Source organism: Cetorhinus maximus, chromosome 4, assembly GCF_964194155.1.
Source record: "Cetorhinus maximus chromosome 4, sCetMax3.hap1.1, whole genome shotgun sequence".
Classification (NCBI taxonomy): domain Eukaryota; kingdom Metazoa; phylum Chordata; class Chondrichthyes; order Lamniformes; family Cetorhinidae; genus Cetorhinus; species Cetorhinus maximus.
Genome location: NC_135882.1, coordinates 16,267,103 through 16,283,540, shown reverse-complemented (window position 1 = coordinate 16,283,540; position 16,438 = coordinate 16,267,103). Strand labels below are relative to the sequence as shown.

Sequence of the window (16,438 nt, the reverse complement as noted above, 5' to 3'; positions counted from 1 at the left end):
TTGTTCTCCCAAAGCCTCTGATACACCGAGACCACTTCATAATTCAATCACATTTTTTTGAAGTAACAAGGAGGGTTGATGAGGGTAGTGCAGTGGATGTTGTCCACATGGATTTCAGTAAGGCATTTGACGAGGTCCCACATGTCAGGCTGGTCAGAAAAGTTAAAGCCCATGGGATATGTCTCCATTTGCCCTAGCAGAGGTGTCCATTAACAGGGGGCAGAGATTTAAGGTGATTGGTAGAAGGATTAGAGGGGACATGAGGAAAAGGTATCTTCACCCAGGGGGTGGCGGGTGTTTGGAACTCGCTGCCTGGTCTGGTGGGGGAGGCAGAATTCCTCCACTCATTTAAAAGGCACCTGGATCTGTTGCAAAGCTACAGACTGGGTGCTGGAAGGTGGGATTAAAATGGGCAGCTAGTTTATTATCATTGCGTCTTTTTCGGCCGGTGTAGACATGATGGGCTGAATAGCCTCTTTCTGTGCCGTAACTTTTCTATGGTTCTATAGTGTGGATAGTATGGATTCAAAGCATCAGCAGCTTCACCACTCTGTGGCATTAACACAGTCAAGCCCTAGAGTCAGGACCTGTAAGTGTGCACAAAATAAACTCAAGCTGAGACAAGTGCAGCACAAGTTCATCAACATGCGAGGTTGGGCCTTTATCAAATGCTCCAACCACAGCGAAACATTTGAGCTGATGGTCAGTGGGAGTTCTGAACTATTTGGAAGAGAGCGTTTAGCAACTTATCGAACCACATGTTCGCAATCAAACACCTCTGCTAAGGTTAAACTGGTCAAAGCATAACCTCTAGGTGTTGAAGTCTGTGCTCTAAGATTGGCGACCCTCAAGGGTTGCTTACACAGCCAGGATGGATAGAAAGCAGGGGGAGCTACCATAGTTCAATCCCCCTGCCTTCACCTCCCCATCATTCCTGGGCCATGGGGGGGGTCAATCACAGCATTCTTGTAGCTGGTCCAGTTTGGATCAACCAGCTGACAGCTAACCTGGGACATTAATGTCTGCATAACTCAGTAGCACACTGGGAGGGGCATTTCCCCACTATCCTTTCAAGGATCACGGGAGAGGAATAAGGGTCATACAGTACTGTGCCTCTTTCCCTCTTTTTCCACATTCTCCAATTGCCCCAACTCCTTTTACTGGGTTGCACCATCTGGGGTTAAGGAAGTCTCTCTCTTGGATGTAATATCTTAAACTGCACAGACTTCAACCAATGATGTGTAAACGGCTCCACTTCAGCAATACGATGGAAACGAAGGTCTCTGACTGGTCTTTACTGAGTTAACTGCGGCAACCAAATTGGTGCCAGTCTCCACAGCGGGGAAGTAGTTTGGGGTGGTGCGAAAAATAAACACCAGTCAGGTGTCTCTGTCGAAATCACTATTGGGTAAGCATCACTGAGAAGTGCACTGCCCAACACCAACCAGGTGGCAAGATTTCAAACAGCAGCCCAGGGCAATAATGGGACCTTGCCAGCGTCCACCATATCCCAGGACGGAAGGAGGGACCGGGGCATGCGTTAGAAACTGGAAGGAGCGAGTGGCTATGGTGAAAAGGAAACTGGGCATGTGGGAGCGACGCTCCCTCTCCATTGCGGGTAAGAACCTGGTCATCAGGTGTGAGGTACTCTCGCTGTTGCTGTACGTGGCGCAGGTCTGGCCCATTCCACACTCCTGCGCGATGGCGATCACTCGAGCCATCTTCCGCTTTATCTGGAGGTCGAAAATGGATCGTGTCTGCAGGGACGCGATGTACAAGCCTCTAGATAAAGGGGGAAAAAACGTGCCCAACATCGCCCTCATACTGATGGCCACCTTTGTGTGTGGCTGCATCAAGCGGTGCGTAGACCCTCAGTACGCAAACACCAAGTGTCACTACGTGCTGAGGTTCTACCTGTCCCCGGTGTTGCGAAGGATGGGTCTGGCCACGCTGCCGCGGAACGCTCCAAGTAGTTGGACCGTGCCGTACCACCTGTCCCTGGTGGAAAAATTTATGCAGAAAAACACCTTTGACCACAAGTCCATCAGGCAGTGGTCAGCACGTAACGTCCTAGAGGCCCTGAGGGATAAGGAGAGGGTGGACCCTGTGGGATGGTTCCCCGAGCAGACTGTCAAAGTCATTTGGCAGAATGCCTCATCGCCAGAACTTTCCAACAAGCACCAAGACGTAGCTTGGCTGGTGGTGAGAAAGGCCCTCCCCGTCAGATCCTTCCTACACGCCAGGAGTCTCACCCCCTCTGCACGATGCCCTCGAGGTGGCTGTGGTGGGGAAGAGACCGTTGTTCACCTCCTTGTGGATTGTGCCTTTGCAAAGAAAGTCTGGAGAGAGATGCAGTGGTTGCTGTCGAGGTTCATCCCGAGCAGTTCTGTGACACAGGACTCTGTGCTCTACGGGCTGTTCCCAGGGACACACACCGAGACAAACATCGACTGCAGCTGGAGGATCATCAACTCGGTGAAAGACGCGCTTTGGTCTGCCCGAAACTTGTTGGTCTTCCAGCACAAAGAGTTGTCCCCGACCGATTGTTGCGGACTGGCACAATCCAAAGTCCAGGACTACGTGCTGAGGGACGCACTAAAGCTTGGGGCAGCTGCCGCAAAGGTGCAATGGGGAAGGGTCGCTGTCTAAGACCTTTCTACCACAGCGCACCGAGAGACTGGGAACTGTTTAGAGCCCCTCGGGCTGTACAGATCAAAATGAAAGGCTGTAAATGATTGTAATATTGTTTGTACTGATGCACCTGGTGATACATTTTGTAAAAGTTTAACCTGGATTGTACCCTTGTAATGTTGTTTTTGAAATGGTTTTGAATGTGATTGAAGATTTTTTATGAATAAAGTATATTTTTACAAAAAAAAAAAAAAAATCCCAGGACGGAATGAAAAATAAATTGAATTCCGGCACAAGGACAGGACCAGGCCTGTTTGCAACACACTGTGCTGCAATCCATTGTCTAGATTCACACACAATGGTAAATATAGCAATGGTGCTCTCTGGGCACAGCATGCTGCTTAGTGACAGCAAAGATCCTTTAGATAGATCCCTTAACAGTGCAGAGCTGTTCTGTAACTCACACACTCCCATTGAATAAAAGCTCTGCTTCAGGAGTGCAACGAAGGCCCACTCCACCATGAAGAGTTGGCACTTGGGCGAGATATTGCCAAAGGTCCTGGTATCAATGCAACAGTGTGTATGTAACAGCACCTTTGGGAGTAGTGAGAATATTGGAGAAAGGATGTAGTATAAAGGAAAAACTCCATAGCACCGTTGATAAACTCAGGATGTCGCAAAGCGTTTTACAGCCAATGAAGTATTTTTGAAGTGTAGCCGCAGTTGTAATGTAGGAAAACGTGGTGGTCAGTTCACACACAGCAAGCTCCCACAAACAGCAGTGAGGGAACGGTGTGTAATCTGTTTTTGAGATGCAGTTGGAGGGATAAGCATCATCTAGGACACCGCCCCGATCTTCTTCGAATAGCGCCCTGGGATCTTTAACGTTTACCCAAGAAGACACAATTTTAACGTCTCATCTGAAAGACAGCACCTTCAACAGTGCAGCATTCCATCATCACTGCACTGGAGCGACTGCCTAGATCGCATACTCAAGGCCTAGGGTGGGACTTGAACCACAAAACTTCTGTCACACAGGCAAGGGTTCCAGCAACTAAGGCAGGGCTGACACGTTCTGCGTACTACAGGCGAGTATGTAAATCTTGATGGCCTATCATTGATACCGCAACTTAAAATTCTTTGTCAAAACTAATAAAATTACACGACTGCATTGTACAATCTAAAGCACAAAACACAGAGTGAACAGAAAAGCCACTCAAAACGACATTAACTAATCCCATCACTGATGAATGGATTGCTGTGTTAATTGTCATTGCTTGGAGAAACATGATAATTATGGGTTGGTTAGAGCTGGCTGGGTGCCGTGACAACAATTGTACTAACACAGTCCTGTAAGTGTAAAGCAAATGACTTCATCAAGGTACGAGATAATTATAATGCTATCAAGAGACTTATTTTAGTTTATATATTGGTACCAACCATAGCATTAATCATACTTAAGCTAATGTGCTTTGTGTGTTGTGCAACATCTTTATAGCCATACAAATTGCCCCCGACAGCAAGTGCACCAACAGAGGCACACACCTAGGCTAAACAGTGGGCATGCAGTTCCACCGAGCCTCCAAAATTCACCTCAAGTTCAGATGTCTGCTGCGGGGGCAGTGATATCAGTAATAAAGTAAGAGAGTATCACTACAGAACCTGGGTGTCATGCGGCCATTCCTGTCAAACCCCTCCGCAAGCAAGCTGAATTCCCCATATTGCAGGGAGAGTTGTGGGGGAGGAGCGGCGCGGGTACACTAGGCAAGCAAGGGGTGGAGAGTAAAGAGCAAGGCTTTGTCAGTCAAGACACACAGCTACATACAACATCCATTTCCAACATTATGGCCTACACCCCTGATTTTAACTGCTCCACTGCTGGTGGCTGCAGCTTCAGTTGCCTAGGCCCCAAGCTCTGGAATTCACTTCTCCGCCTCTCCACATCACTTTCCTCCTTTAAGACACTCTTTAAAACCTACCTCATTAACCAAGCTTTTGGTCATCTGACCTAATAACTCCGTGTGTGTCCCGGTGTCATGTTTTGTTTTATAATGCTCCTGTGAAGCCCCTTGGGATTTTTTTATTACATAAAAGACGCTGTGCAAATGCTTTATAATTCTGCACAGGTATACAGTATTAATCTTCTCAGATGTTTTAGTCAGAGACATACATATATCATTAAGATGTTTTTTGTTGGCCCTTGTACTTCACTAAAGCAGATCTACTGTCCCTTCCCACATAGCTGTCATTTCCCTCAAGTCAACCGACATAAAGGCAGCAATCTCAAAAACAATTCTGAAGACAAGGGGAAGGAGGACAAGAAAATCTATTATTTGCACAGCATTTCATCTCAAAGGTTTTGATTAAGTATTACATAATCCCACATATAACCAAAGGCTGGGAATCCTGCAGCGAGTAACTCACCTTCTGACTCCCCAAAGCCTGTCCACCATCTACAAGGCACAAGTCAGGAGTGTGATGGAGTACTCTCCACTTCCCTACATGAGTGCAGTTCCAACAACACTCAAGAAACTCAACAGGATCCAGGATAAAGCAACCTATTTCATCAGTACCCCATCCATCACCTTAAATATTCACTTCCTCCACCACAATGGCAGCAGTGTGTGCCATCTACAAGATGCAATGCAGCAACTCGTCAAGGCTCCTTCAAAAGCACCTTCCAAACCTGTGGCCTCTAATACCTAGAAGGACAAGGGTAGCAGATAGATGGGAACAACACCACCTGCAAGTTCCCCTCCAAGCCACACACCATCCTGATTTGGAGCTGTATCGCTGTTCCTGGGTCAAAATCCCTCCCTAACGGTACTGTGGGTGTACCTACACATGGACTGCAACGGTTCAAGAAGGCAGCTCACCACCACCACCTTCTCAAGGGCAATAAGGGATGGGCAGTAAATGCTAGCTTAGCCAGCGACACTCACATCCCATGAATAAATACAAAAAAGCGCAGCTAGATTAGCAGCTTTGAACAGGCTGAAGGCGGTTACCACAACAAGAGCATTGACTTGGCATAAATTATCCAGCCTTCTTGATAATCCAGGAGCTGCTCAATGAAAAAGTAATCTCAGCATACCACTTCAGCCAGAATGACATATTTCTGATTCCCACACACAACCAATAGCATGGTACGAATTCTTCACACAAAACATGTCAAAAAGCACCTACAGGATGGCGAGTTTTGATTTTAGAAGGCAAATTTAAAATCACAAAAGCAATGGATTTTGTGCTACATTAAAAAATCTCCTCCCTTAAAGGGAAGGTAGCCTCTACAAGAAGCCAAAAATAAACTGTAAACTTTCACCCACATCACTGTGACATCTAGAAGATACACGGAGAGATTTACCAGCCTGTCACAAACGGCTGAAACATTACATAACTGGGAAAAAGCTCAAAACTTTACATCTGAACATAAGGCAAGATTCATAGTGAAATGAATATTCGCTTACATCTGTCTAATATGGAGTCCCTGAACTCCCTATAGACACGTCAGGCTCAATGAGGTGTCCTTACCACCATCAACACCCGGTCAACAAGAAAAATCATGCAATCTCTATCAGGAACATTTGTGTCTGCTGATGGGCAATCTATTAAATTGTTACTCAGCTTCGAGCTTCTGAAAAAGTACAAGTTGTATCAGAAAATGCCTGTCTAGGAGCTGCTGATTATTCAGCCTCTCTCTTACATACCAGACAGATACATGGTTGGAAATTAACCAGTGTCCTCCTGGGGAGACTGGGGAAATCAGCAATAGGCCACGGGGTGTGTTCTAAAGACACCCTGAAGCTCTCCTTGATTTGCGGCAGTATTGACATAAACGATTGGGAGCAGTGTGCTACCAACCGTTCAGAATGGCAACAAACTTGTCCATCAAGCTGCATCATGTTTGGAGTCACATCGTCTTCATCCTGAGGCCGAGCAGCAGAGGAGGAAAGAAAAGGAAGCAAATCCTGAGCTCTGGATCCCACCACCTCATGGGACATCCTACCCCATGTGTCCAAAGGTCTGTGGGTTGAGAATTGGCCTGTTCAGTCACATGAAGACCCTGAGTAGACATCATCCTCGAAACAAGGGACAGCTGACGACAACGATGACAGAGTGGAAACGCATAAACGTATCACCAAACCAGCGCGTTCACTGCAATGTCAAAGTATACTAACTGCACCGGGCTTCCACATGTGTGTGGACACGTGTACTGTATAGTATATGCACAGACACATGCATACACAATCCTGTAATCATTATGACCCATCTTGCCACTGGGTACAGAATGGTTACAGCAGAGGAGGCCATTTTGCCAACTCTCTGCAAGAGCAATTTAGCTAGTCCCACTCCCGTGCCCTTTCCCCACAGCCTTGCAAATTCTCTGTTCAGGTGCGTGTCCAATTCCCCTTTGAAAGCCAAAATTCTATCTGCCTCCACAACTCTCTCAGGCAGTGCCTTCCAGATCCTAACCACTCGTCGTGTGAGAAAGCCTTTCCTCATGTTGCCTTTGGCTCTTTTGCAGTTTAAAATCAGTGTCCTCTAGTTCTTGATCATTCCCTCCGGTGGGAATAGTTTCACCCTACCCACTCTGTCTGAACCCCTTACGCAAATCTCCTCTCAGCCTTCTTTTAAGGAGAACATCCCCGGCTCTTCAAGTCTATCCTCATAACTGAACTCCTGCATTCCAGAAACCATTCTCTTTTCTGCACCCTCTCTAATGCCTTCACATCCTTCCTAAAGGTTGTTGCCCAGAATTGGACACAATACTTCGGTTAAAGTCGAACTAGTGTTGTATAAAGGCTTATCATAACCATCTTGCTTTTCTACTCTAAGCCTCTATTTATAAAGTCCAGATCCTGCCTGCATTTTTAACCACTTTCTCAACCTGTCCTACCATCTTCAATGATTCATGCACATACACCCCCAGCTTCCTCCTCTCCTGCACCCGCTTTCGAATTGCGCCTTTCATTTCACATTGTCTCATTATTCTTCCTACCAAAATGCATCACTTTACTTCTCTATCTGAAACTTCACCTGCCACATCTCTGCCAATTCCACCAGCCTGCCTATGTCCTCTTCAAGTCAATCACTATCCCCCTCACAGCTCACAATATTTCCAAGTTTTATGTCATGTGCAAATTGTGCCCTGTGCACCCAAATCTAAGTTATTGATATACATCATGAAAAGCAGTGGTCCTGGTCCAGACCCCTGTGGAACCCCACATTTTATCTTCGTCCAGTCTGAGAAACAACCATTTGTGCTCATCACGGAGACTGTGCTGGGCAAGACTGTATCTTCCTACTCTGACCACACAGACTCAGCAGTCAATCAGTCCCTGGTCATGTACAAGAAGGCTATTGTAGAGAACAGCTTTCTGCACTTCAGTGCGTGCATTTGTAGATCTTTTCTATACCTCACACCAGCCAATTGTGACGATTCTCTGCCCGGGAATGCCAATGGAGTGTTTCATTAGGGATTGTGTTCATTGAGATGGGCAAAAGAAATTTCACAAAAGATCTTCAGGGAGGAGACATTTAGCCAGACAGCTTCCACTGTATTCGAGCCCAGAAATAAAAGGAAAAGGAGCTGAAGGGATGTGGGAAAAGGGCGAGAAAATATTATGAGAACTATTTGCACATGTGGAGGGTAAAGAACGACAACAAATTTTTGGATCGACTAGTATGTTTCCGTGTTGGAACCTCTCTCTATTTTTATTTCTGGCTATGTTAGAAGAGTTGTATTGCTTTAACCCTAGAACTGCCTTCTTAAGTAACTGGTCTCAAAGCCTCAATGTCAAAGCTCAAACTATAATACTTGACACTTTTAAGCTCAAAGCCAAACATCTTGAACTCATGAATGCCTCAGAAGATTCAGACCCCTGAATGACACATAAAATGACTTGTTTATGCGTGCCCAGACTGGTACTGTAGAATACATTAAATTTTAAAAAAATATATATATATGACTGGTTTGAATGACCTGTTATAAAAGACAGGTCATGTTTGACAAATTTCAAAAATAAGGCGGGGGGGGAGAAACAACTGACTGGTGGAGGGTCTTTAATGAACAACACAGCTCTTTTTTTGCTATTTTGATAGTAGTCTTTAGCCACCCAGCCCTATAACATGGGTATCAGGCAGCTGCCAACTACATCAAACTAAAGCTACTGCACTTTCTTTATAAGACTGATGGCAAGGGCATTTCAGTTTTTCTTAAAAAACTAGGTCTTCTTTACATTACACAAGAATGGGCTACTCAGCCCAGCTAGTCTGCAGGTGTTTATGGCCCATTCTAGCCCCCTCCCACCCGACTTTATCTAGCCCTATCAACATATTTTTCTATTCTTTTCTCCCTCATGTACTTATCTGGCTTCCCCTTAAATGCACCAATGCTATTCCCCTCAACTCCTCCACGTGGAATCGAGTTCCAAACTCTCACCACCTTCCGGGTGAAGAAGGTTCTGCTGAATTCCCTGTTATATTTATTAGTGACTGTTGTATATTTGTGAACTTTCATCAGAACATTAACCATGTTTCTCTCTCTCTCTCCACCGATGCTGCCTGACCTGCTGAGTATTTCCAGCATTTGTTTTTATTTCAGATTTCCAACATCGACAGTATTTTTCTTTTATATTTATGACCCCTATCCCCCTCATCCCCACACACAAATAGAAACATCAGGCCAGATGTTCAATGAGAGGTAATTCCAGATCCCAACTCCACATCGCTCTCACAATTTAATTTTTAAAACGTAATAGCCTAATTGGCCATGAGCTCAGCGTCCAGTTAAAGGCGTAGAACTCCTCCGGGAAGCAGGAGCTGCCTGCCTGCCATCAGCAGCAAAGGCAGGCAGAAGCCATCTTGGGGGATGCCGCTGCCTTGCCAATTGGAGCAGGCAGTTCCTGGGGAGGCCATAAAAGTGTAACAGTGGTCTTGCATGACGAGGTAAGGACCAGCCCTCGTTCCGGTGACAGGTGGCCCCAGGGATTTGTTTCCACGACAACTACGGGGAGATTTATTAGGATCCCACGGTGATGCAACAAGGTTGTTCGGGCTCGCCAGAAATAAAAATTAAAATGGCATTCAGAAACAAGCAGGGCCCTTAACAAGTTCCTGAAGGAGCTTAAGGGGCAGCTAATTGGTAGTGAGTGCATCCCGCCGTGCGTTCCCTTTGAAAATTCAAAACGGTCCCAGAGGCTTCGGAATACCAGAAATGACTTCCAGGGCCATGATTTTTAAATTCCACCTGCACTGGGTCCCGACCCCATAGATCTTTGAAAGTCCCGGCCATTGACTCTACATCTAGCCCGTCAGGTGCCTTCCACTTTTAAAAACCTCTACCAAGTCCTCCCTTAGACTTCTCCTTGTTAGAGAAAGAAAAGCTCTAGTTTGTCCAGTCCTGCTCAATAGTTATGGCCACTTTTTCACCTTCACCAGCACCTTGATACAGTTGCTTTAATAGGGGTCAGCTATGGCTCTGGGGGTTGGACCTCAAGCTCCGAGCTAGAAGGTCGTTGGGCCGAGTCCCACTCCAGGTAGTAGAGTGCAAAAATCTAGGCTGACCTTCCAGTGGAGTGCTGAGGGAGTGCTGCACGTTCTTTTGGACGAAATGTGGGTGTGAAAAATCCCATGGCACTATTCTGAAGAGCAGCTGGGGTGTCCTCCCCGGTGTCCTGGCCAATATTCATCTTGCAAATCAATATCAACTGTCATAATGGGAATTCTGAATTACAAAATACAGGTGGTGGGTGGTGGTGAATTGAGGCGGGGGAGCAGGTTGTGGGGGGGGTGGGGGTACTGTTGATCGATGCACTGATGAAACAAGCAGCCAAGCTTCCACCCTCAACCAGGCAAAATAAAGAAGTGCCTTTCGTGCTAAATGGTGGCGAAGTCACAAGTTCAGCCGCACAGCAAGACAACGATTCACAGATGGAGCAGTACAAGAACGGAGGCACGAGAAACCAGTGCCAAGATTGGAGGTAGCAATCTGTGTCACCCACAGCTGAGGAAAATAACATTTTCAGATTCTCCAGAGAAATGCTGCATTTGACACACAAAAAAAATATCTTGGTGGTCTCAACTCAGTGTCATCTCCTTCAAGTAAGTCGGCGAGTCAGTCCAGGTTTATTTAACGTTCACCTCTGTGAGCTAGGTAGAGCACAACAAAGCACAAGTTCTGTCCCACCCAACCACTCCCGACTCAACATCCTTCATCGAAACTCTGTAAACTTATCATGGAATAATTACAGCAGCCTATTTGAGGTCATCCAAAACTCTGCTGCCCCTATCTTAACTCACACCAAGTCTCATTCCCCTATCATCCCTGTGCTCGCTGACCCACACGAGCTCCCATTCGAGCAACACCTTGATTTTAAAATTCTCATTCTTGTTTTCAAATGCCTTCATGGCCTCACATCCCTCCCCATTTCTGTAATCTCCTCCAGCCCCACAAGCCTCTGAGGTATCAACGTTCCATTAATTCTGGTCTCCTACGCATCCTTGATTTTAATTGCTCCGCCACTGGTAGCTGCACCTTCAGTTAACTAGGCCCCCAAACTCTGGAATTCCCTCCCTACACCAGTCTACCTCGCTTTCCTCCTTTAAGACACTCCTTAAAATCTACCTCTTTGACCAAGTTTTTGGTCATCTGACCTAATATCTCCTTTTGTGCCTTGGTAAGATATCTTGATTTATAATGCTCCTCAGAAGCGACGTGACATTTTATTGCATTAATGGCACAACGTAAATACAAGTTGTTGTTGGTGGTGTTAATTAAGATCAAGACGTTTAGCAATGGCCTGACAGCAGGAAAAAATGCAGCTCATCCAATGAAAAAATGAGCACTTTCAGCACCTACACTGACTCAGTACACTGTACGCTGTAAACTTGCTGGTGTTCCACCCTCTCCAGCCACCTTTCTCCATCCAAAACTTTCAAGCAAGCTGTGTATAAAATACACAGGGTATATTTTTAATTATTATGAGAAGGTGGCTGTGATCATTGGACTAAGACTTAACCAAGCATTCAGTGCGAATGCACTGACCTGGTCATTGGTAACTTAAATGAACTGGTCAATGACTTTGAAAGTTTATTTTCAACACTCTCTGGTCAAGCTAATGCTGAAACACATTATACCAACAAATGATGGAATTTTCCTTTTATAAATCTGTTTCTGGGGAACTGGTGGTTCAGTGGGTCAGGTGCTATCCTTTACACATAGGGTTAAATGAAACTAAATCAAGGGGATGGAGCCTTTTCTGCCTACTGGAGAGTAAGGCCGTATGTAAAATCATTTTGGGCCTTCTCAATCTAGGTCCTAATGGGTATGGGATTACAGCTCATCTCTCAACAACTTGGTTGGTGTCAGAAAGGCCACCGGATGGAAAGCCATCACACTAATGGAGCAACAGTGTGCTCAAAGGGCGCAGCTAAGGTTAGGGCAGAAGAGAGAGAAGTATCTACCCTTGCGACACCTAACATGGCCAAGGAGCACTTGACGCTGAAACTGGAAGTTTGAAATGGAAAGCAACCTCTAAATGCCCCTCACCGTGATGGGCAAAATATTGTTCATGACATGGGCTGCCAGCTTTAACTAATGAAACAGGTACCTCATTGCTTGGAAAGACATGCCATATAATCCATCTCCGGGCTCTTATCACATGCTGTTGCTTAAAACATTGGCCTGGTGCACCAACCCAACCGAGTGATCATTCACAACTTTCCCAGGAGTTTCTGTAGCACAAGCTTATCCACTGACAAACACTGGGAGCTCAAGAGGGCAGGAATAAACATATCTTACCTCTTGGGCAGGAAGACTTTTACACATGTACTTCAGGAAAATCTTAAATGCAAATCCTTTTTCCTTTTCTTTAACGTGGCCTGTCCCTCTAATGTTTTGCTTCTCATACAAAGACTTTTAAGCCTGAAAAGATCATAACACACACACAATTAGCCCCTGATCATCTTACCTCAAAGCAACTGAGTAGACCTCTTGTAGGACATACAACCAATGTGGCTTCCACCATACAGTACTCAACAGCCCTGCAGGTGAGACCAACACATGGCACTTTGCATACAATCCGATAGCAATAATTTAATTGCAACTGCAAAAGGGGAAACTTAGAATAAGGCAAGTCCATGAATTATTTCACTTTGAGGTCTTTTGCCAACCAACTGGTCCATAATCAGTTCTATGCTTTTGTATTTATTGCTAGATGACTAGACTTGGTCTCACTGATGTATTGACACCAATATGCTACAAAGGGGAGGGGAAAAATCCAATATGTTCTACCATTATGTGAGTTAGTTTCTGCCATCCTACTCCGTGATGTTAAACTACACAAAATGCTCTCCCCAGACACAATTTAGTTAAGACAACATCTGCAACGTGAACTCCAAGTACAACTAGAGAAGGCTAAATTTCCAGAGGCCAGCGTTTGGTGAAAACCCTTTCACACACTTCACTGGAATCCTAGTGACAGCACTGTGCCGATTCTCTTTGGAAATAGTGTAACACAAGCGTAGGCAACTTGTACAAACAGGACAAACGCGAAGCGTGCAACTCCACTTCGGAAACCTTCACCCGAACAGCTAGAAAATCCCCTGCTTCCCGCCTCTCCCCGATTTCATCGAATGATTCAGCCAGCCAACTGTGATTAACATAAATGGAGTTGGATTTCAGGCAATGTTAGTTCTGCACGGGAGCAGAAATACATATGGAATATGATGGACAATTCAGCTAGTCCCATTAGCTGGTTAATTTAGATAAACAGAGCTGAGTAAAAACGGCTGACCACTGCACCATCAATGCAGAATACCATTTTTGAAAATCATTCCATGAGTGGCAGACAGTCAAATATTTTACAAAGCTATTTTATAAACACTAGGTCTCAAATGCTAATATCTATGATCTACCAGCAAACAGCTACGCCATGTTTTTGAACCAAGTGAACCCAGGGGATCAAGCACATATTTGTCATTAGCCAAGAAAAGATCATTTCCCTCGGTCCAAGTATTGCTATAGCTTTATTTTCTATTTTAGTATTTTGAAACCCTATTATACCTTTCTCCTCGTGCGAAATCGGATGCAAGAATGGGCTTCAAGATACAAGGTGTAAAAATGGTTTAATTGAATCCCAGTAAAAAAGGCAACAAATTCAAGAAGTTGAAGAAATAACTGGCATCAAAGACAGAGCCAATGCCACCGGGACAATTGTTAAGTGTCATCTCAAAACCAAGGTGGTGCACAAATGACCCAATTTTTTTTTCCCTGTGATGATGATATATTTGCTGATCAAATTCCACTGTGAAACACATCGATGGGCAGTTACAAACAAGTTACTGACAAGGGTTCATACTGGTCTGTGCACTGGGATGAGCCGACAACAGCCAATGTAACATAACCTTAGACGAACCCAAACCAAAAGGCAACTCCAAGTTGCAGCCAGGCTGATTCAACTTAAACAGAAGCCCCCCACACTCAAAGAAGTTTGTATCTGCTCCAATTCTCTATATATGGCCCCTGATGCTTCACCAAACTAATCCAGGGACTACACAGGGCAAAGTAAACCCGGGTGCGGTAGCCACGTACCACTGAGACCAGTCTATCAAAAAGATCCCAGAGCAGTACAATATCCCACCCCTAATAGCTCACATTCTCCTGGCTGGAGAGCCTAGCATGAGGGGACATAGTATCAGGGCAAGAGGTGGCCATTTAGGACTGGAAGTCGAGGGAAGTTCTTTCTACTCAGAGGACTTTGAATTCTGTACCCCGGAGAGTTGTGGATGATCAGTCATTGAGTATATTCGAAACAGAGATTGAAAGATTTTTAGACACTTGAAGGCAATCGAGAGATGTGGTGATAAACAGCGTGGTAATGCGACAAGGTATCTAATCTCTGCCCGTAAGCACACTAAATACCTTGCTGGAAGTGGTTAGCAAGCTCTGCCACGTTGGGTCCACATTGACAGACCATCTGCCTTGGGATGCACAACTCGACATACACACGGGGAAAGAAGCTGGCACCTTCAGCCAACTCACTAAACACACGTGGAATGACATTAAGCTGACTCTTAGGGCCAAGATGTGGTTTATGGGGTCTGTTTTCTCAGCACCTTGATGTACGGTTGTGAAACATGGATGACTTACAGCTAAGAAAGGAAACTCAACTATTTTCATTCTCGCTGTTTGCGGCGCATTCTGGGCATCTTGCGGAAGGACAAAATCACAAATGCAGCCATCCTCTCAAAGGCAGACCTACAAGGTATGTCGGTACTTGTCCAACAAAGGCGACTTCACTGGCTCGGGCACGTTTGCAGGGATTCATTCCCAAGGATCTTCTGTAGGGCGAGGTACCGGAGCCAGAAGACCAGTCGGATGCCCAAAGCTCGACTTCAAGGATGCGCGCAAGGATGTGACACGAAGGCCCTAGACATCAATTTTCACACTGAGGAGACCTTGAGCTGGCGAGAGAGGGAAATGGTGACATCACCTGCGGGCAGGTGGGTGGGCGGGCGGCACCATGCTCATCAGTGACTACAGCGGCTTGGCAACAGGCATCAACACCAAAGACTACAACACACAGTGACACCCGACAACCATCTCATATGCGACACTTGCAGCAAAATCTGCCTCCCACAACCACTCTCTTCAGCCATCAGCAAAAGGGACCCCTTCTCCAATGGGTTTGCTACACGTCCAACATCTTCCGTGGATGGAAGAACGCCAACAGCGACAACGCAATAGGATGGGGAAAGTGGAAACAATGCAGATGTTCAGCCATGATCTTATTCAATGGCGGTGCAGGCTCAAGGGGCCGTATTTATTCCTTGCTGATGGAGGATGTGATAAGGAGCTCAAATGAATTTTTTTTTTTTTGGAGTGAATTCGGTGCTTAGCGATTGAGAGATGTCCACGTCAGGGAATGAAAGAGTTCAACCAGTTTAAAATCGAGCATGAAGCAGTTCTTTGAATCTTTGGACCTGACGTGAGAAAAGTTCTTGTGTCTCACTTCAGAACATTATTTATTTTAAAAAGAAAATGGCAAAAAGAAAAGGGACGAGCAGGTAGAAATAAGTCAAATGGCACATTAAAGTGATTCCAGCACAGAGTGCTTCCAAGGACACCTGGAAAGGCTCCAAGAATAGAGCAAATTGTTTTCATTAACAAAGTGAACCCTTGATCTTTAAACATATTTTAACCACAACAAAAGAAGCGTGATTTGCTACCCACAACAGTTAAATACATACACACCATGCCCCTTTATTCAAATAATCACACGTGATATTTTGAAATCCATAAAAATAAACTGGCGATATTGAATGCGAGCCACAAGAATGCACCTTCTCACCACACTTTATCTCTGTAAATAATGAGCCCGCACACAGCATTGGAAATTCCTCAGAGGCTCTCTAGGCACTTCACAACCCATATATGACTGCAGGCTACCACAAAATTATCAACATTTCCCTTAATGGCAATGTAAAAGTGACTTAAGTTTAACCCAGTCACACAGAAAGTATGTAGAGTGTGCGAAAAACAATAAACACCTAGTGCTTCAAGTACTCCGGTCAACTGGAAGGTTGGTTCCCAGAAGCTCCTCACTGTACTGACTTTGGAGGTGAGGATGAGAGAAAGGAGGGAAGGGATTAAGGAGTGCAACTGAAGAAGAGCTATGGTTCTGAAAACCCACGGCCTGGTGTACCCCAGAGCAAGTGGCATCAGCCCTGGGCCTCTGCCAGTCAGGGGTAGGTGCCTTCATTTTGTCTACACTGGCGGGTTTCCGCCAGAGTAACAAGGTCAAGG

General features: G+C 45.4%; 1 long non-coding RNA gene across 2 annotated transcripts in view; it reads right to left on the bottom strand.

Annotated features, from left to right (window-relative positions):
- The window catches only part of LOC144679520 (uncharacterized), a 227,233-nt gene that overhangs the window by 203,849 nt on the left and 6,946 nt on the right, over positions 1-16,438 (bottom strand). For both annotated transcript variants that reach the window (XR_013576356.1, XR_013576357.1), the window contains exon 2: positions 12,434-12,556. This is a non-coding gene — a long non-coding RNA (uncharacterized LOC144679520). The remainder of the gene's footprint in view (positions 1-12,433; positions 12,557-16,438) is intronic.